This window comes from Peromyscus maniculatus, chromosome 5 (genome assembly GCF_049852395.1).
Source record: "Peromyscus maniculatus bairdii isolate BWxNUB_F1_BW_parent chromosome 5, HU_Pman_BW_mat_3.1, whole genome shotgun sequence".
Lineage (NCBI taxonomy): Eukaryota > Metazoa > Chordata > Mammalia > Rodentia > Cricetidae > Peromyscus > Peromyscus maniculatus.
In genome coordinates, this window is record NC_134856.1 from 24,628,333 (window position 1) to 24,650,210 (window position 21,878).

Sequence of the window (21,878 nt, forward strand, 5' to 3'; positions counted from 1 at the left end):
CAGAAATCTCCCAAAAATAATGTTGACATTCTAGCTATGATCTAGAGAATTCATCAGTAGTGCATGTATATGAGTATATATTCATATCAAACATAGTCCTGATAACAGAAATTCACTCCTAAAGCCACACATTGAACCATAAGCTTTCAATCAAACACATTCATTTGCCTGAATGCTCACAACACTAAAAATGATTCTTTAGTGATACTATAAAAAGATGCCTTGTGTATGGTAGTTGAAGAAAATACAGCTCATCTTAAATACTGTCTCAATTAACTTGAAGGCTCTTGTGTTAGTTGGCTCTATATAGTTTTGAGCAAATAGCTGAGAAAAGCAGATTAAGGAGGAAGGGTTTTATTCTGGCTTACAGTTTCAGAGAGTTAGGTCATGATCACTTGACTCTGGGGTTGAGTAAGGCAGAACATTTATGAGAAAACCTGTCACAGAGTTTGTTGACCTTGTGACAACCACTGAGAGACAGAGGAGAGACTAAGGACTGAGCACAAGCTTTGCCTTCAAAAATCACAGCCCAGACTCCAGCTGAGTACCATTCCCTAAATTTTCCTCTGTCTCCCAAAATAAAGGCAGCAGCTGGAAACCAAGTATTTAATACATGAACCAGTGGGAGCATTTGTATTCAGACGAGAACAGTTCTCTTATGAACACTGAGAAATATCGAACCTGTGCTGTGGCAAGCAGCCTGTTTTGAAACTGTAGCGTCCCCTGGAGGAATTCTGTCTTTTTCCTGTTACAGACAAGGGAAGGAAGGGTAAGCAAAATAAAAATATTTACCTAGAATTTTTCAACATAATAATCCCCCTATTTAAACATAACTTCTTTCTACTTAGATATTGCAAAAAAAAAAAAAAAAGACTTTTATCATCATTTTCCTACACAGTACCTTTTCCTGCTCAAGAAGTAAAAAGGAGTTTTGAAGGAGACGACAGGGAAAAATTAATGATAATGTTTGGGCTGGACACTGGATCAATTATACCTCAATAAAGCAAATAAATATTACAAGTAAGAAATGAAAGAGAAGTTATATAAACAATCCTGTCCTCATACCAGCTTCTTTCCATGTATATTAAAGTCACAAATTACACCACACACACACACACACACACACACACACGCACACGCACATGCACGCACGCACACACACACACACACACACACACACACACACACACACCCATCCTAAAGAGACATTCATTGGTTAATCACAGCTCCCAGGTAGTAAATGGAGACGGACATTGTTTCGTGATTCTCAAACCTGGAAGTCTGCATGGTCTTTAGGGTAAAAATGCCAACCTTGTTTTGGGCTCCTCATCCCAACTGCTTCGTGTTTGCTGTATGTGTCACTCAGATACCTGAGCATCTGGGGAACCCATGAAACAGCCAGATGGCACTTATTTGAATATTACATGATGATATCACAACAACAAAAAATACTCTCTACTGAAGCAGAGTGTGTTTCAAAGTATGCTTGATGGATTTTTCCAAAAGAATAGTTCTGTCTTTCCAATTTTATTTGAGTTTCTCTTGTTAACTGCCATCTACTGCAGAAAGAAGTTTCTCTGGTTAGGACTGAGAAATGCACTATTCTTCAGATTTCACAATAATTCAGTAGGAGTCAGGTTAATATTATGTCCATTTAGTAGCACAATGGTAGTAGATTCTCCCCTAAAATCTTTCTATCCACAGGTTCTTGGCCCCAACAGTGGTGCTGGGTATGTGTTTCATCTTATGGAGTAGATCATAAATCCAGTCAGAAAGTGATTGGTTATTCCCAAGACACAAGTGCCAGTGGGCATGTCTTATCAGGCTGGTAATTATTGTAGCTCACAGAGTTAACAGCTGGGTAAGACTAAGGATTGCTTTGCTCCTTTGGTAGCATACTTAGCCCCTTCAAACACATGGAAGCTGCTCAGTAGGGAGCAAGCTTCAGGTCCTGGCTGGATTTCTCCATATTCTATTACTTGAGTATGTGGTCTCTTCAGCAATAAGATCTTACTGTCAAGTTCTGGAGGTAAACCAAAATAATGGCAATAGCCTTTGTAGTATTTGGGGATTTATAGGTTCTCGCTGGCCAATAACTCCAAGGGAGGTAACCCATTCCTGGCAATGGGATTTTTATTTGTCTGTGGTATCTAGTAGGAACACCTTGCTGGATAGTTTTGTGTCAACTTGACACAAGTTAGTTATCTGAAAGGAGGGAACCTCAACTGAGGAAATGCTTCCATAATATTGCCTGTGGAGCATTTTCTTAATCAGTGATTGATGGGGGAGGGTCCAGTCCACTGTGGGTGAGGCCATCCCTGGGCAGGTTGTCCATGGTTCTATAAGAAAGTAGGTTGAGTAAGCTATGATGAGCAAGCCAGTAAGCAGCACCCTTCCATGCCTCTGCATCTGCTCCTGCCTCCAGGTTCCTGCCCTGCTTGAGTTCCTGTCCTGAGTTCCATTTATGATGAACAGTAATATGGAAATACAAGTCAAATAAACCCTTTCCTCCCCAAGTTGCATTGTCATGGTGTTTCATCGTAGTGAGAGTAACCCTCACTAAGACAGGCATTGTCTATTTAAATGCTTTTACATACAGAGACTAAAAGACCGGAATGCTCAGCATTAAATGGAATATTTATATCACCTGCTTTTTTCTTAAGGTCAGGAATCATTGCAGAATAGAAGGAGAAAAGAATGCAGGAGTGAGAGGCAGTGGATGAATGCAATGCAATGCTGTTTTACAGAAACAATAGAGCAGTTTCACATACAGACACACAGCAGTTGCAACAACATGCTGAAGACCCGTGTAAGCTTAAACCACATATAATCCCAGCATGGAGAGAAGGGGTGGGTATGAGATCTGCCTCCCCCACCACTCCCCCACCCCGTTAGCTGAAGAGCTATTGACAACTGACAGTTGCTGGGAGAGGGACAGTCAGTTTTCTTTAAGGGTTTGGCTCTTGGAAGTCCCAGAAACATACATGCAAGCAACATTGAATGTACTCAGAGTGTTGTATGCATATGTTCAATCATTTATATGTAGATGTAAAAACAATGGGTGAAGAAGAGAAAACCATGAATTTGGGAGGAAGCATGATGGAGCAGGGACAGGAATGAGAGAGGTGGGAGGGGAAAAGAACACAAAATCCAATGGCTAAGAAATGGGGGATGGGAGGTGGTCCTGGGAGGAGCTAGGGTAGGGGTATTTTGTCTATGATAGAAGTACATCATATGAGATTCTCAAATAATATTTTTAAATGCAAAATAAAATTGTGTTATGTCAATCAACCCTTCAGTGGGGTCAATTCTGATAGCTGATCAACTTGGTGGAAGTCCCAGGATACAAACTCAATTGCAATGGATGATTACATTGGCCAATCATCAGAACAATCACAATTTGATTGGTTTGAAGACACAGTTTAAGGTGATCATGGTGATGCAATGACTATGATTCTAGCACTTGGGAGTCAAAGTGGGAGAATCACAAGTTTGAGACAAATGTCAGCTGCAGAATAAGAAGCCTATGGGGAAAAAAGGAGGACGAGGATGAGGAGCAGGAAGAGGAGCAGGAGTTGGAGCAGGAGGAGGAACAGGAGGAGCAGGAGCTGTGCTTTTGTTTAAGACAGGGTTCTTTGGGGCAAAGAAGTTGACAGAGTGGAGGGGTACAGATTGTGATAAACTAAGTACATTCTAAATGATTTTGCGAAAATGTAGACAGTAAAAAAAGAAGTATTATGTTTTAACAAAATAGCCAACTTTAGAAAAATAAAAAATAAAAAGCCAGAGAATATGAAATTGAATGTCCATTTTATCTACAGTATCTACTTCTGATGCCTTTCTATGACCTAGTCCTTGTCAGAATTGCTCAAAAGGAAGGAATCTGACATCCTTAAATCTTTGTGCTGATGCTTTTGTTGAAATTTAGTTTAGTTTAGTTTAGTTTTACCCAAGAAAACCCATGTAAGTGATCACAGTTCCTGAAAATATTAGGGTAGGTACCACAACAAAGAAAAGTCTATTCATTACCTTGGTACTAATATTTTTCAGGATGTAGAGAAGACAGAAATAACTTGCTTGGGAAATGCCTGTTAGTTCTCCAGTGTTTCAGGGAGTTGACATTAGCTCGCTACTGGGATTAATGCAATGCCATGTTCTCTTAATAAGTCTGTGCTCCCATGTCACATGCTATCATACTCCTTTTTTTTAAATCTCTTTCCCAGTAAAAGGTATGTTCTGGAATTTTGCCCATTTTTATAGTCAGTTGCTCACGCTTTTATGGTTGGGTCCTTTGTGTGTTTTAGAAGCACTTCCTCACCTGACCAAGCCTTGACAAATACTCCATTCTATTTTGTAGCTGTGTCTCTTTCCTACGGCACCAAGTTTCTCAGCGGTTTCAGTCCCAACCAAGTCTAGCCTGCTGGTTCTCCTCTTCAGCTGCCTGTGCTGCTTTATCTTACACACTCACTGTCGAACCCCAGTTCCAGGTTTTCTCCAGTGACATACTTGTTTCACACTTTCTATTTAGCTCTGTAACTCATTTCCAGACAGTTGTGGAAGCTGTAAGGTCTGTATCTAGATTGATTGTTTCACTGGTGTCTATCTAGCTGATCAAGCATCATTTTTTTGTGAAGTCTCTCTGTGTTCCATTGTTTCACCTTGGTTCTTTTGTCAAATTCGGTTGAGTTTAGAAGGTCTGTTTTAAAGCTCTTCACTGTGTTCCATCGATCTATTTGTTTATGATTTAGAGAATACACTTCTATTATTGATGAAGTTGTATGATAAGTCTTACAGGCATATATCTCAGTTTCTGACATTTTCTTCATAGAAACTTTAAAATACACTCAACACCATACACACACACACACACACACACACACACACACACACACACACACACACAGAGTTGATTTTTCTGATAGAATTGAATGAATTTTGCAGACTCATTTGAAAAGAAATGAGACTGGGACTACAAAAAAAAATCCTCCTTGATGTTTTGAATGTATCTTGATATGGGGGTATCTTCCCATTTACCTAGATTTTTTGTTGTTGATTTGATGATTTTAAGAAGCAGATGCAGAGATCCATGGCCAAACCCCAGGCGGAGCTCCAGGAGTCCAATCGACTAGAGAGAGGAGGAATCATATGAGCAAGAGATATCGAGACCATGACTGGAAAAAGTACAGAGACAACTAGCCAAACTAGAGGAAAAGCATGACCTGTGAACCAATAGCTGAGGAGCCCCCATGGAACTGGACTAGGCCCTCTGGATAAGTGAGATAGTTGATGAGCTTGAACTATTTAAGAGGCCCCCAGGCAGTGGGACCAGGACCTGTCCTTAGTACATAAGCTGGATTTCTGGAACCCAGGGCCTATGCTGAGACATTTTGCTCAGGCTTGGTGTAGGGAGGAGGCAACTGGACCTGCCTCAGCTGAATCTACCAGGCCAAGCTGAATCCCCAGGGGAGACCTTGCCTTGGAGAAAGTGGGAATGGGGGGTGGGTTGGCAGGGAAGAAGGTGAGGGGCGGGGGGGGGGTAGAAGTGGGGGATCCATGGTTGATATATAGAACAAATAGAAAAATATCTTAATAAAAAGAAAATTTAAAAAAGGTTCATTTACCAGAGCTTTGGAATTTTCTTCATATGTATATCTTATTCCTCACATGTACGTTTCACTAAAGTTAAGGATTTCATTTTGGAGATACTAATATAAATAGTAATTTTTTATGTCAAATTCCAATTGTTCACCTCTGCAATGTAGAAAATTAATTTACATTTGTATATTAACTTTATATCACACAAACTTGCTATAATTGTTAATTCATGGCTGAGATGGTTTCTTTTCTTTTCTTTCTTCATACTGATTTTTTTAATGATACATACACACACAGAGACTCATAGGTGCACACACACACAGACACATAGTTGCACACGCACACACACACATAGGTGTGCACACACACACAGACACATAGGTACACACACACACACACACACACACACATATGGAGAGAGAGAGAGACTCTGGTTTCCAGAGCTGTAGCTTTTTGGCTTTTTTGGTACCATTTTTATTTCAAAAGCGAGTTTCATACAAAGATTTTTTTTCTCTCTCAAATTGGGAAGACTAGGCAATGAAATTTTGGCAAATACTTTGCCAAATTAGTAACAGCTACACTGTTGTCTTCTAATCAACTTAATCCATTGAGTGTCAATAAGATCCTGTGTGCACTGATGTAAGCTCACCAATGAATTAACATTTCACACAGTGAAAACACTGTCAAACTTCCTTGTCAAAATGAGCAAAATGGTGATATAATGAATGTGTTAGCAGGTGTTCAGAGAAAGAAAAGCCTTAATACTTACATGCACAAAACAATATATTTCTATTATCATTGGTGAAAAAGGCTCTGGAAGCCAAAGTCTCTCTCTCTCCATATGTGTGTGCACCTATGTGTCTCTCTGTGTGTGTGCACCTATGTGTCTGTGTGTGTGTATGTATCATTAAAAAATAAGTATGAAGAAAGAAAAGAAAAGAAACCACCTCAGGCATGAATTAACAATTATAGCATAATACCAGGGCCTAAAAATTACATTAATGGGAATTAGAAGCCCATTTCTCAAAGGATCAATGTATGTACATAATTTAAAGGTAATGTTGCTCACATTTACAGATTACATTGCAATATCCTTGCATTTAAGTATATAATCCTGAGAGAAAACATTACTTTTGTCCACATTTTCTTTTTTTTTTACTTTGCCAACTTCTTTTATTTTATTTTATTTTATTTTACAATACCATTCAGTTCTACATAACAGCCACAGATTTCCTTGTTCTCCCCCTTCCTGCCCCCCTCCCCTTCCCCCTAGCTCACCCCCCATTCCCACCTCCTCCAGGGCAAAGCCTCCCTCTGAGGACTGAGATTGACCTGATAGACTCAGTCCAGGCAGGTCCAGTCCCCTCCTCCCAGATTGAGCCAAGTGTCCCTGCATAAGTCCCAGGTTTCAAAGAGCTAACTCATGCAATGAGCCCAGGACCCGGTCCCACTGCCTAGATGCCTCCCAAACAGATCAAGCCAATCAACTGTCTCACCTATTCAGAGGGCCTGATCCAGTTGGGGGCCCCTCAGCCTTTGGTTCATAGTTCATGTGTTTCCGTTCATTTGGCTATTTGTCCCTGTGCTTTATCCAACTGACCTACTCTGGTGATGGGATGGCCAAACACCCTAATAGTTGTGCTAGAAATCCCATCCAAGGACTGAGAAGTCTGGATGCAGAGATCCACGGCTAGGCCCCGGGTGGAGCACTGGGAATCAGCGAGAAAGAGGAGGGTTTATATGAGCGAGAATTGTTGAAACCAAGGTTGGATAAAGCACAGGGACAAATAGCCAAATGAATGGAAACACATTTTCTAATTTCAATTTGAATCACTAAAGAAATGCTGTTTCCTACTGCTTTTAGGGGTTTATTGTGTTCTAACCATGGATTAGGTCTGTTCTTTCTCTACCACTGCATTTAGCGGTTTACTGTGTTCTAACCATGGTTTAGGTCTGTCCTTTCTCTACCGATCCTTAGCTAACAGCAGATACAATGCTTCTATTTTCAAGTAAATGAATTTTATGCAAACTCATTTCCACTGTTACACAATTAATTTACCATTAGCATTATAATCTATTATATTTGTAGATGATAGGCTGAAAATGAAATGGAACTTTTCTTTCTGATGGAGCGAAATCCATTAGTGGAACTTCAAATTGTATAGCTAAAAGGTCATTTCCCTTCATTGTAAAATAAGTATTCTTTCTCCCCCTTCATTTTAGAATTCAATTGTAGAGTCAGCATTTAAGAAACTGTCCTCCTAATGACAGTCAGTAATGTTTGCTCTCCTTCATTGCATGGCATTTTTTTCCTCTTTAAATCTTCAACTATTACCCAAAGTCTAAATTGTGTATGGTTTTATGTGGCCTTGGTTATATTTAACTTGAAATCTCCATAGAACATACATTTTATAAAATTGCTGAAATGGTTCTGGAAATTTTTAATGATATAAGAAGTCTTATCTGCTCCTTAAAAGGCTATTTTAACTTTGATGCTACCGTCAAAATATCAAGGATGCTAAAGGTAACAGACATACAGTCATGCAAGAAATCCCACTTAGGAATGTCAGAACAGGGCTGTGGTACCCCACCATGTGAAAGCATGAAGGGGGGGGCAGCAGAGTTTTAGGGAAATTGGGCCAGAAGTATTCTTTGGGGATGTAAGGCTCCATGACAGACAAAAGTATGTCCTGCATGGAGCTCTGAGGCAGCAAGACCAGGTGCTTTGGAGGGTAGGTCAGAGGCACTGCTGCTCAGGTGTGATCATTCCAGTGCCTGGGGTTACTAGAACATAAGTGTGAATGTGTGAATGTGTCCTGAGGATCAAATGTAAGAAGCCATGGGAGAGTGGACCAACCTAGAGATGATTTGAGTTCTTCTCAAGGGAAGGACAGGGAAGAGACCCTTGAAGGGGCTATCATAGGCCGGGCATGCTAATCGATGCAGCTAGATGGGAAGGATGCCTAACCTAGGTCTCAGGAGCTGTCATAATAAGAGACTTAGCATGTCGCTTAGTGGAGGAAGCTTCCATGGAATGTGTAAACCATAGGTTCAATCTACAATATAAAAAGGCTTCCCCTGTGGCACAACATAAAAGAATCACTCAAGAAAGAACTTCATGTCTTTCCAGTCCTCCCCTGCTATCCTATTTACTCTCTGGTTGGGTGAGAAGCAATAGCTTCCAGGATAAGAGAAACAAATGAAGATTGAGTGTTGACTAATAGATTGGATACGACAACCTATTTTCTGAGGTGAGACGTCTATTTTGTGTAGATAGTGACTGTAAGTCTTTATATTACCCAGGAGTAATAAACCTGTTGATGTTTCCAACCAGTAAGGTAGGAAAAAAAAACTTCTACTAAATCTGTTTTACATGAACACTCAGAAACAAAAAGATCTGGGTCATACAGCTTCTTCCCAAAAAATTGTACTTGCTTGGTATTGTGTATACAAATCCAGAATTTGAATCTAAAAGGTACTGACTTTTGACGTGTAGAAAAGAAATATAAATAAATGACTTGTGTGGGTTTACTCATGCCAAAAGCCTAATGGCTGTGAAGCAGTAGAATAAAATGTATTAAGGAAAGTACTACCTGCAGTATTTCTAGACACAAACATAGAAAGATGCAATGGAATTATAGTAAAACAATTTTGTTCTTAACAATAACAAGAGTTAACCTGTGATATGCACTTAGCTTTGTACATTTTTCTAGGCATTTTGTAGGAAGAGATTATAAAATGTTCTCCTGCATCCCATGACTTAGGTAATGAGAAAGTGATAGAGGCACACTATGGAATGTGCGCTAAGTGACAGAGAGCGAGCCAGAGATAAACCTCTCAAACAATATCAGTAATAGCTTAAAAGAAATAGAGGCTAAAGAGGGTTATCAGTCCACCCCACAGCCTCTGATCTAACCCCAAACACTCTTGTGGACAAGTAATCAGCCATTCCATGGCTCCCAGAGATATTCTTCCTTTATATCACTATGTAAAATTCAGGGAAAGTGGTAGAGATATCCATCTTTCTAAATCAGTTTATTTATATTAGTTTTAAATGTTTTAGTTCAGAGAATAAAATATCACTGATGGAGTGCTTTTGACATTGTCTGTCTCATGCTGAGGGACCTGGGATGCTTACACAAAACAAAGAAGATCACATGTCAGAATCCCTCAGTCTCTATCCTCATATGCTATGTAGAGTTAGTAGAAATAAAATATCAAGGCAGATAAAAATGTTTTATTAGTCAAATTGGGTATTAAAAACAGAAGTGCTTAAAAGTTGTTTAATAATAATGCTCACTATGAAAACAAGATCACAAAGCAATATTTCACAGTCTTAATATCCTTTGTTGATTTAAATAAAAAGGCTTCAGTGTTCAAAAGGAATTATGTTGGACAAAATACACCTGAGGATGTAAAAGATGCAACCCAAGAGGAAGCCGAATTCCCACTGCAGTGAATGTTCTAGTTTACAAAACCAATGCATGCTGTATTAAGAACCTCAGCAAAATACAAACAACATAGAAATCACCTATGATTTCATTACACATATGTGAACACTATTAATAGTTTATCATGCTTTTCAAAATAATGATGCTGTTATAAGCTTTGCTATATGATTTTGGTCAACTTAATACTTTGAATATTCATTTCATTCAGATTTCTTCTAAAGCATACTTTTGTTACATAGCAACACTGAGTTACTGCTTCCCCCACCCTGTTCTGATTCCCACTGCTTTCTTGACTTTTCCAAAGCAACCAGGACAGTAAACATGCTCTAGAATGCTGAACAATTGCAGTCTACACATTGAGAAGGCTTACCCAAATCAGGTTTTTGTGTGTAAGCCTTGTGTCTGGCATCTCAGAGATTCTACAAAGAATCTAGCCAGATCCTTTTAAATAAAACATCCAACTAAAGAGCACTGTGGCCTAATCCTTTCTCCAAGTTCTGGGGATCTCTCAGACATAATGAAGGATGCTTCAGTTTCTGAATCCCCAAGTACTTACAGAATTCCCTGGGCAATACTTAAACATTAAGTGCTGATCACTGGCTCCAAGTCTCTGTATTAATTTTCTGCAACCCAATTAGCAACTTTGGGCATAAAGAAAAGTTGCCTTCATCCTGTGGATCAGTAGCAAATTGGAGAGTGAGTGCCAAGCGGGTCCTCCGAGGTCACTGAGTTTATATCCCACTTTAGTCCTCGGGAAAACTAAGGGGCATGAAAGTTAAGTGGCTTGGCTCCGCACAGTGTACCGGGCGTAGCTCAGACTCCGGCTGGCAGAAGGGATACTGTTTCCACATTTCCTGAAAGGAAAATGCACACCTCTATAAATAGGAACTAAAAGAGACCCCTATATTCTATGATGCTGTATTTCCTTATTTGGGGTGAGATGGGCTAGAAATTACTTTAGAACCTGCGATATCATGTGTAACATCTTGGGAATGATAGTGGAATCTGTAATTAGAAATCACTAATATAATATTCAGTGGGCCGCAATCTAACTTTGTTTATTTGTGCCATCATATTTATATAAGAGGTTGAACTCCTAAATATTGGAAGGAGATCTGCTTATTCTTGGGGAAATCTAGAAGCTAATGATTGCCAGAACAGATACTTGAGATGGACAAGACACAGTTCTGGGCAGTGGAAAACCCAGAAAGAAGCACAGATGAACAACTTGGCATACTAAGCAATATCTCAGACTTCTCGCTAGTGTCACTGAAGATATCCCTTGGAATGTTGAAATGGAAGAAGACCCAAGATGCTCAGCACCAGTCACCACAGGACCATACTTCAGCCCAAACACCAAGAGACCCAGGCCTTAAGGCATATGTGTTGAAATTGTTAACAGAGACCCAAGTGATTTGTTTTTCTCTGTTGGTGGTAGAACCCTAGCCAAAGAATTAAAGTAATATAAATATCCAAACAGAATATAAAGAGGTCATCAGAAGAAAGGTCCTCCTGGAATGCAAGTGACAAGATCAAAAGATAAATTAGTAGAAGAAAAGGTTAAGTCGGTGCCCTGTCCTATAGAAGATATGCATGCCAAGAAGATAAAATGTTGAAGAATATAACATTTTAGTTTAGATGCAAACTTCATTTCTTCTACGACAGCATTTGAAGTATTTAATGTGGGGCCTTTCTCTGATACTGAAAAAAGCCTTGGGTATAAAGCAGTCATTTTGACTAAATGCTTTATAGATGCACTCACACTACAGCATTGCAGCAGCCTTGAGCTGTAAGTCATTCAAAATGACATGTTTTCAGACTATCAGAAGGGTTACCTTAAGTACCAAATATAATATGTGCACACACACATAAATGCAGATATAGGCACATTTGTTTAAAATCCTGACAGAAAATCATTCTAGAATGTATTAAACTTTATGAGGCCTTCCTTAAAAGCACACTGGGCATAATGTAATTTTCCTTGATGACCCAAAGTCATCACTGTGAATATTAATTATGATACTATACAGTAATAAAAGTATGCATCTGATGCTTTCAAAAATGTCTATTCTCTGCTGCCCTTAGAGCTACAGAATGCCAGAATTAAGAAGGACTTGAGTGCTTCTCCAACCTTCTCAGTTCCAGATGAGAACACCAGTGTCAGGAGAGGAGAGGAGGGGCTTAATGGAGAGGACGCGGTGACATACCTCACGCCTCCCAACTTTAATCCAGAGTCCTTTCAATTAACCCACACGGCTGAGCCCTGCGGCCTCTGCTTCTGCGTAGCCTCAGCTGCCTGCTCCGTTCCACCCTCAGCCCCTGCTTCTGGTAATAAGTGCAGTTCTCTATAATGATGCACTCTGAGGGGGAGATGCTGGTCCAGGAGCCTAAACCATGACAACGTGACTGATGAGGACAGGCAGGTTCTGGCAGTGCATAGATAAAATTTAAAATTTAAGTGATTATCTAAAACTTGGAGAGTAACCTAAACTGGACTCCAGCCAAGCGATGTGACCAAATGCTGGAGTTGTAGGTAGAAGGGGTGAAGTGGGGAGGGGATGCCGGACCAAACGCCATCAAGCCAGGGGGACTGGAAGTGTTAATGGAGTTTCTAGAGACAAAGTCCAGACTCTGGAACTTCCAATAAGCTAGGCTGAGACACCCCCAATGCACCTATTAAGGAAAAGCATGAGAGTGAAAGCAGAGGAAGAAGGTGGTCTCCCTGTGGCCACACTGGGGATGAACAAATTAAAGGGTCCAGTGAACCCCGACTTGGCATACTGCTGTGGGATTCAGACTTAGGGGCCAATGAGAGGTACTGGTCACGCTGTGGCCCTGCCCATCCCGCACATCATTTTCTTTGCTCTAGTTTGTCTGACAAGTTAGACAGACGGATGGGCGGAGGGGGTCACTGTGTGAAACTTCCTCCTGGGAGCCAGTTTCCTCTTCTGGCTGTCATTGGGGCTTCAACTTTTCCCTTCCCCCAGCCCAAGCTTCCTGAGGAAACTCCAAGTCCTTGGGGCTATTGTTTTACCAGCCTAATAGGTCAGGAGAAGAACACAAGTGTCTTTCTTTAGTCTCTTTTCACTTCTGCCAGGACAGTTACAGAGCCCCATGGGAGGTGGCAGGGGCGGATTCCCATGACTGAAATGACAGTGGCTTCTTCCAGCCTTACACTGTGTTTTGAAAATCAACACAATGGAAGGGGTGTGTCTTCTGATATAATGGTTTTATTAACTTTTTAAGGACTCTTTATATGCATAATAATGTATTTAGGACATATTTACCACCACCCCGCTTAGGTCCTATCAGATCCTTCCCATCCAAGACCCTTCCAAACTTCAATGTCCTCTTTGTTTCATACAGCCAACAGATTCTAATTTGTTTCCTATATACTCAGGAAGGTAGTACGCTCCACGGGCATGAGGTCAACTGACCAGGGGTCATGCCCTTAAAGAAACTGATTCTTCTTTCCATGGAAGCCATCAACCATCAGGAGTTCCTCAGCTGTATCTCAGGACTCATGAATGTGCCCCTATTCCCTGCTAGAATGACGACTGTCTGGACTGTGTTTAAGTCGTGTGCCGCACAGCTCCAGGGAGTTCTTGAGTGCAGGGGTGATAGAACACATCAGTTACTCTGATTTAGCCGGGCTCAGGAGAAGGTCATCTCTTGGATGTTAGGTGGGTTTCATGAACATCCAGTGAGAAACGTCAGGGGCTAAACCAGATGTAACAGTTGTCCATAAAGAGACTGGAAGCCTACGGCTGTACACGAACCAGTCTTATTTAGTTCTTTTGAGTAAACAAACATGTAGGTTTGTTCCAAAGTTCTCTGAGGTTTCATAACAAATAAATTCTAGGAAGAGGAGTCATCACTTAAAGCTATAGTTTCTAAGTTGGTAGAAAAGTCCAACAGCAGCCCAGTGTTCAGGACCAGGAGGAAAAGATGGAATAAAATATGGTTACACTGACCTGTTGCAGGAAGAGGGTGAATTTTCACTTTCAGAAAGAATTACGCTTTTTGAAAATAAGAAGACAGAGGGTCCAAGGGGGTAAGTGACTCACCTAAAGCCGAGCAACAGCATGGCCATCAACTCTGCTTAAAACGTCTCCCAGTCCATTCTATCCCAGGATCAACAGGGCCAAGACCTGTAAACTCTGTCTATCAAACAGTGTCAACTTGCTTCTCCACATCAACACTTGGTGTAATGCTCCAAGTACTGGTCACTGGTCAGGGTCCATTGTCCCTGAACACGTGGTGGTGAGCCAGTGGATGCTGAAGTAGACGTAGCATGTTCCAAATTCTGTGCTGCATAACTAGGGTGCAGGAATCAAACTGAGCAGACCAAAAGGGATGTAACCTCGGCAGAGAAGCAGCTTCAGTAGGCAGCTGTGTCTTTTTCTTTGATCTCTTTGATGAAGGACAGTTCCACTGCTCTAAGATGAGGGGATTTTCCTAGAGGATAAATTGTTTTCAAGTCTTCTCTCCCTTATATCATGATCTCTCACTCCCTTTGTCACATACAACACATGCATCCATGTGCACACACATAAACATACATGCACACACAGGCAAATGTGCATGCACACAAGCACACAGACACACACATACACGCATATGCACACATATACATGCATATGCACACACACACACACACACACACACACACACACACACACACACACAGAGGAATTTTTCATTTTCCTGACAAGAAATGAGGTTTGTCTCTCATCTCATGCACTTTGAAATGTTTATTCAATTCATATAATTCCTGAAACCCTGCAATGTGCCAGAGCACTGGACACCTCAAAGCCACATTTTAAGACAACATTTTTTTTCTTAACAAAGTACATATTCTAGTTAGGAAAGCAAAGAGGCTCATAAATTACATGGGCCCTTATCTAGCTGTGCTGTGTGGGTAAATTTAAACTTGGGCAACCACAGTCTCTGAATACAAGGTGACAGCAATCTTGCCATCCGTGCTATAAATATGAATGGGTTAACATATGAGTCAGTGGGTAGTGTGCTTGACACACATTGGCTCCTGGAGACAAGCTGGGAAGTGGTGAGACTCCCCAGGGAATGGTGGTCCTGAAACCTGGAGAAAGGCAGCAGACGTTGCCCCGCCGGAACATGGGTTGTTTATAAATGGACACGAGTTGTTTGATGAAGAGGACATTTGTTGCTTTGTGACGGTTGGTAAGGACCCGATCTGTCTTTGAGAACACCAGCCAATGTCCTTGGACAAGTCCCCTGCTCCCCCTTGTGGAATCCACATGTTCTTGAGGGAGGACACCACATTTTCTGTTACACAGCATGACCAGCTGCCTCTTCGAAGCATTTACAGCCTGGGCTGACAAAGTGGGACTAAGTACTAAATTACAGCACATCACAGAATGGAAAGTATTAGTCGATGTGTTTTCCTTTTGTGACTTTTTTAGAGGTTGCAGAGGTACACGAGAGGGTGGAAGGAAGCAGGGACTGGAATCTCAGTCAAATGTCTGTGGGACATTTCATGCCAAGAATGACTCGTGTCCTACACTGGATTACCATGTTTCTGTACTGCAAACCCTTCCCAACCCCTCAAGTCTGTTACAATTAGCCAAACATACAGAAATCTAGTGAGGCGGTTTCTGTGTCTTTATCTGGAAAGCAAGGAGTGTGTTGTCATAGAGTGGCCGGAAAACAGCACGCAGTAACTGGCCAAACTGACCCATAAATTAGAGCAATGAGTGAGGCAGAGACTGAATGACATATGGGCAGGAAATAAGTCCATACAGACACTGGAAAATTGGATGGTGAGAGGGCATTTGACCTCTAAAGGACGGGAATGATGGTTAAAGCCAGTTCTATGTACTTTAGAGGAAAGTATATGCAAGGGGTCATGGGTAACACAGTTCCACCTATTAAAAACCTGCTTGGATGGCGGAGACAAGCAGACACAGGTAGGCCTATGGCAGCGGCCTGCGGAGGTAGACGGGTCAGGTGGCAGTGGCTGACAGGGACATTTAGGCCCAGCGGCAGCTGGCGGAGACATTCAGGCCCAGCGGCGGCCCACAGAGGTGTACAGGCCCTGCGGCAGAGATAAGCAGACGGAGGTGGACAGGACCGGCAGCGGCGGCAGCCGACAGAGACATTCAGGCCTGGCAGCGGCCCACAGAAGTGAACAGGCCACGTGGCAGAGACAGGCGGACGCAGGTCGGCGACTTGTGGAGGTGGAAGGGCCTGGTGGCAGCGGCTGACATACAAGCCCAGCGGCAACCGGCAGAGATGTGCAGGCCCCGTGGCTGTTCCCAGAGGTGGATGGGCCTGGCAGCAGTGACAAGCAGAGGTGGGTAGGCCCGCGGCGGCAGCCGGCAGAGACATACAGGCCCATTGGCCGCCCGCAGAGGTAGACAGACCCAGCGGCAGCTGACAGGGACATACAGGCCCAGCGGTGGAGACAAGTGGACGCAGGTGGGCCTGTGGCAGTGGGCCACAGGGGTGGACAGGCCCGGGGACGGAGAGGGGTGGACACAGCTTGGAGCGGGGACGCCCCTAGCCCCAACACCTGGGGAAGAGGGTATCTCCGTGGGTCGGAACCAGGAGTCTGGACACTCCGTCTGGGGACAACCCAGGGCCCAACTGCTGATCGTGTGAAACCCAACAACTTGGAGGTGTTGGTGAGACTATCCTGCTCAGCTGAAACCCATCTGGGAGAGGATTCAGATGCCTACAGTTTGAAATCTGAAGAAACAAGATCAGCTGAGGAGTTGACAAATGAACAAAACGTGACCTGGGAACACAGAAGAAGGCGCTACCCAGTCACCAAACCAGATCACGAGAATCATAAGTATATAATTCACCGACTGAAATCAGCTGTCCCTGAAGAAACAGCCCAATAGCACCAATTTAACCAAGAACCCCTACTAAACCAAGACTAAAAATTAGAACAAGAGAGGCACTCTCAGACACAGACACCACCTGCACCACACAGAGGAAAAGATGAGTAGACGCCAGTGCAAAAATACAGGCAACAACATAAAGACCTATATGGCAACATCAGAACCTAGTGATTCTACACCTGCAAGACCTAAACATACCATGACAGAAGAAACAGAAGAGATCAACCCTAAAAATGACTTTAAGAAGATGATAGAGGCCCTTAAAGAAGAAATAAAACATTCCCTCAATGAGGAAATAAAAACTTTCCTTAAAGAGGAAATGAAAAACTACCTTAAAGAGGAAATAAAAACTTTCCTTAAAAAGGAAATGAAAAACTCCATTAGAGAGGAAATTAAAAACTCCCTTAAAGAAATGGAAGAAAAAACGAACAAAAAATGGGAAGAAATCAAATCAAGCCAAGAAAAAGCAATTAAACAGATGAAAGAAACATTCCAAGATCTGAAAAATGAATTTGAGACAATAAAGAAAACACATGCTGAGGGAATGCTGGAAATAGAAATCCTGACTAAACAAACAGGAACTACAGAAACAAGCATAACCAACCGATTGCAAGAGATGGAACAGAGAATCTCTGACACTGAAGACATGATAGAGAAAATAGATTCGTCAGTCAAAGAAAACACTAAAGACAAAAAAGTCATAACACAAAACGTCCAGGAAATTTGGGACACCATGAAAAGACCAAACCTAAGAATAATAGGGATAGAAGAAGGAGAAGAATACCAACTCAAAGGCACAGAAAATATATTCAACAAAATTATAGAAGAAAACTTTTCTAACCTAAATAAAGAAATACATATGAAGATACAAGAAGCTTACAGAACACCGAATAGGCTGGATCCAAAAAAAAAGTCCCCTCGCCACATAATAATCAAAACACTAAACACACAGAACAAAGAAAAAATATTAAGAGCCGCAAAGGAAAAAGACCAAGTAACATATAAAGGTAAACCCATCAGAATAACACCAGACTACTCAATAGAGACTATAAAAGCTAGAAGATCATGGACAAATCTCATGCAGACACTAAGAGACCACGGATGCCAACCCAGACTATTATACCCAGCAAAACTCTTAATCACCATAGGCGGAGTAAACAAAATATTCCAGGATAAAACCAGATTTAATCAATACCTGTCTACAAACCCAGCCCTACAGAAAGTACTAGAAGGGAAAATTCAACCCAAAGAAGCTAAACACATCCATGAAAAATCAAGCAATAGATAATCCCACACCAACATACACCACAGAAGAAACAAGCTGGTGTAGCTATCCTAATATCTAGAGAAAAAGGATGTTTCAAAAGAGAAGAAGTCTTGTGGCAATGCCTCAGTGGTCCAGGTAACTACCAGAACTCGGAAAAGTTGGTTTAATTTGGGATTGACTGGGAGGCCAAAGATTTAAAAAGCAAAAGATTCTCTCAAGACACAAGTTGTGTGATAATAGTGTGTTTTGTGTGTGTGAATGAGAATTTGTAAATGTTGAATTCTAGGCTTCGACAATCATTGTCAGTGCAGATTAAGCTGCAAGTATTTATGCTTTAAAACTTAAATTATAAAGCTAGTTACGTCTTTCTAACAACTAGTTTTAATGTTTATGAGCATATTTTACCTACATTACCTTTTCAGGATGTTGAGAAAGATGCATCACAAGCAAAGGCTGGAGGCTGGGGGCAAGATGGTTTTGAGGAAGAGGTCTTGGTGGACTCTTTCATAGAGAAAGGGAAGCAATGCCTTCTGGGAAATGAGCTAAGTTTTAATCTAGTCTTTAGGATTAGAAGTCAAAAACAAAAATATTAAGGAAAGGAAAACCTAATTGATCTTTGAAGTATTGTTATATGGAATTGAGTGGGACTTTTGAGGCCTTTCTTCCAGAAAACAAGGACTTGGTTGTCAGGCCTATATTAGGCCTAAACCTTGGTGTCTTGTAGTTGTACTTAAATCATTTCAATGGAAAGTGTCTTAGTGATTGGAACTTCTAGTGCAGTTTGGAGTTCTTCCATTTGAAAAATGTGATATTTGCATGGGATTGTTTGAATCTTGTTTTCTAGTCCCTCCCCATCACCACCCTCATAGTCTGAAGGTAGATTTTTCTCTTGATAAAGGAACAAAAAAGGTGAACATCTTGTTTGTAAATAGGTATCTAGTAACTAGTGGTAAACTTGAAATGGTAGAATTCTTTAAAGCCTAATTCTAGATAGCCTTAAGAAAATATATCTTAATTACTTTTGAACCTGTATTCACCTTGTTTTTTTCAAATATCTTAAGTTATATTTTCTTTTTCAGAGCTGCTTCTTATTTGGGGCTACTTTTTTTTTTATTGAGGCATAATTCATAAAAGGGTATATTGTTTTGATGAGACTTTTTTTTAGAGTTACTTTTTAAAGTCATGAGGTCAACAACTTGGACTACTATGCATGTAAGTGCTAATGCAAATTAAAGCCCAAGTTGACCTCCAGCAGCAGTTCATTCTATGTTGACAGTGAGAGAACACTTTGCCTGTTAGGATACTGTTACTCGTGGACTGAAATGCTGAAGAAACCCCTCCCCCTATTTTGTTTTTTTGCAAAAATCAAGGTATATTCTAGGGTTTCCTGGTTTACCTCAACAGATAAACTGAGATGATAGTCTTAGTTCAGAAATGATCTGAATGTAGATTTACAGTCTACGTGTACAGCTGGCTAAGTGAGATCGCTTTCACAGTTCTGCATGTATCCCATCGGCTCCCCATTAGTCACTGAACTCTTAAAACTGGTATTGTAACATTATTACAATGTTTTGCGCCAATTTTATAAACTTTACAGTACAATATGTGTTCCTTTTCTGAGGCAAACCAAAGGTATATTTTTCAAGGTTCTGCTGCTATCATCAGTGTTGATGGAGGATTTTTTATATATTTGTAATAGATAGAAATAAACCAGAAAAAAAGAAGAAAAAAAAAGTGGTGGAGGAAAAGGTGAACACTGCAAGAATACTCAAAAGGGCTGAGAGTTGCAAACGCCAAGATTGGCTTTGCATAGTAAATGGAATAGAACAGCTCTGAACTATAGCTTACTTTTCCTGGTTTGGTTGACAGAATGATTGAATGCTTTTGTACAAAAATCAGAGCCTTAAAAACAAGGATTTGGTGAGATTGTAAAATGGTGTGCCACTTTGGCAAAACAGTCTGGTGGTTGGTCAAAATGCAAAACATTGTTACTCTGTTACTCAACAATTCTACCCTTAGGAATATAACCTCAAACTACTGAAAATGTGCACCTATGAAACATGTACATGAAGATTTACAGCAGTGTGTTGCTAATAGTAAAAAAGTTAAAACAACTCAAATAGCTATCAAATACTGGAGAGAAATAAAATGTGGCTTATTCATACAATAGAATATTATTAAGACATAAAAATGAATGAGAAACTGACAGATTAAATGACTTTGGTGAACCTTCATAATTTCATTTGTAGATCTTTCCATTTCTAATTTATAAATACATTTGGGGTTATAAATTATAAATGTACTGCCTCCTGTCAACATTGTATACTTCTATTTGATGATTTCTGTGTCAAATATTATATGGAAATGTTTCCACGTATTTTCTGTATTAACTGTGAATGAATAGAACAAAATAAATTGCCTGTGATGGAAAAATAAATAAATTAATAAAAAAAAGAAAAAAAAAACAAAAAAAACCTGCCTGGTTGTGAACCAAATGAAAACAGCTGCCACCTTGTCAGGGGCATGTCAGAGAAGTAGTACCTGACTCAGCATCTGCCAGGAAGGTCATAGTGTCCCCACCATGGTCACTGGGGAGTTGTAAATGTATTTGGACATCATCTTACATTGTTTGGGTGATGAAGTTATCTGAGGCCTAACACCATGGCAGGGAAGAGACCTCATTTGTAGGCTTCTGAAATTCTCCTGTGCCTGCCCATCATCTAGAAAGCTTGTGAGAGAGAGAGCTCTCATGTTATGTCCCACAGAACCTGGATGTGTGCATTGCTAACTAGTTTCCCAGTGATGCTGAGGTTGCTGCTCTGAGATGAACATTTGGATGCCATGGCCAAAGTCTCCCAGAATAACAACGTGGGGCCATGAAATGAACCAAATCTAGTATATAAAATTCTGGAAACTTACAGTCTACCTTCTTTCTCCTTTTTTCTTTCTTTCTCTTCTTTCTTTCTGGTTCCCACTCAAGGAAGACAGAAAGAACTCCTGCAAAGCAGAGTGGGAATTTGAGAAGCTGAGCCTAGCTTTCCTGGGTACCATGTTTGTTGTTGTTTAATGTCTTTGAGGGTTCTTGCTCCTGTAATTCAGGGTTGGTCAGTTTGAGGAAAGACAGGATGACTGATTGGCCCATAACTGTTGTACAAACATGTCTTGATCCAGCCTTGTACTTGTTGAGGCAGTTGATCAGCATGGGCCCTACTGGCAAGCTTCATTGTAAGCTGCTAGCCTTTTTGTCTTGGGTCAGGAAAGAAAAATTATTTTTACATGATATTTATGAGTGTTTTGTCTGCATGTATGTATGTGCACCATATGTATGCAGGGCCTGGAGAGTCCATAAGAGGGCATCAGAGCCCCTGAAACAGGAATTACAGATGGTTATGAGCCACCATGTGGATTCTGGCAACCAAACTCTGGTCCTTTGCAAGAATGGCTGGTACATCTCACCATTGAATTGTTTCTTCAGCCCAGAAACTTGGAGTCTTTTAAGAATAAAGAAGGTATAGCCGGGCGGTGGTGGCGCACGCCTTTAATCCCAGCACTCAGGAGGCAGAGCCAGGCGGATCTCTGTGAGTTCGAGGCCAGCCTGGACCACCAAGTGAGTTCCAGAAAAGGCGCAAAGCTACACAGAGAAACCCTGTCTCGAAAAACCAAAAAAAAAAAAAAAAA

At 41.0% G+C, this 21,878-nt stretch overlaps 1 protein-coding gene across 4 annotated transcripts in view; it reads right to left on the reverse strand.

The window, feature by feature from the left end:
• Inpp4b (inositol polyphosphate-4-phosphatase type II B) overlaps positions 1–21,878 on the reverse strand; it is a 742,657-nt gene that overhangs the window by 438,590 nt on the left and 282,189 nt on the right. The gene's annotated exons all lie outside the window — the stretch shown is intronic.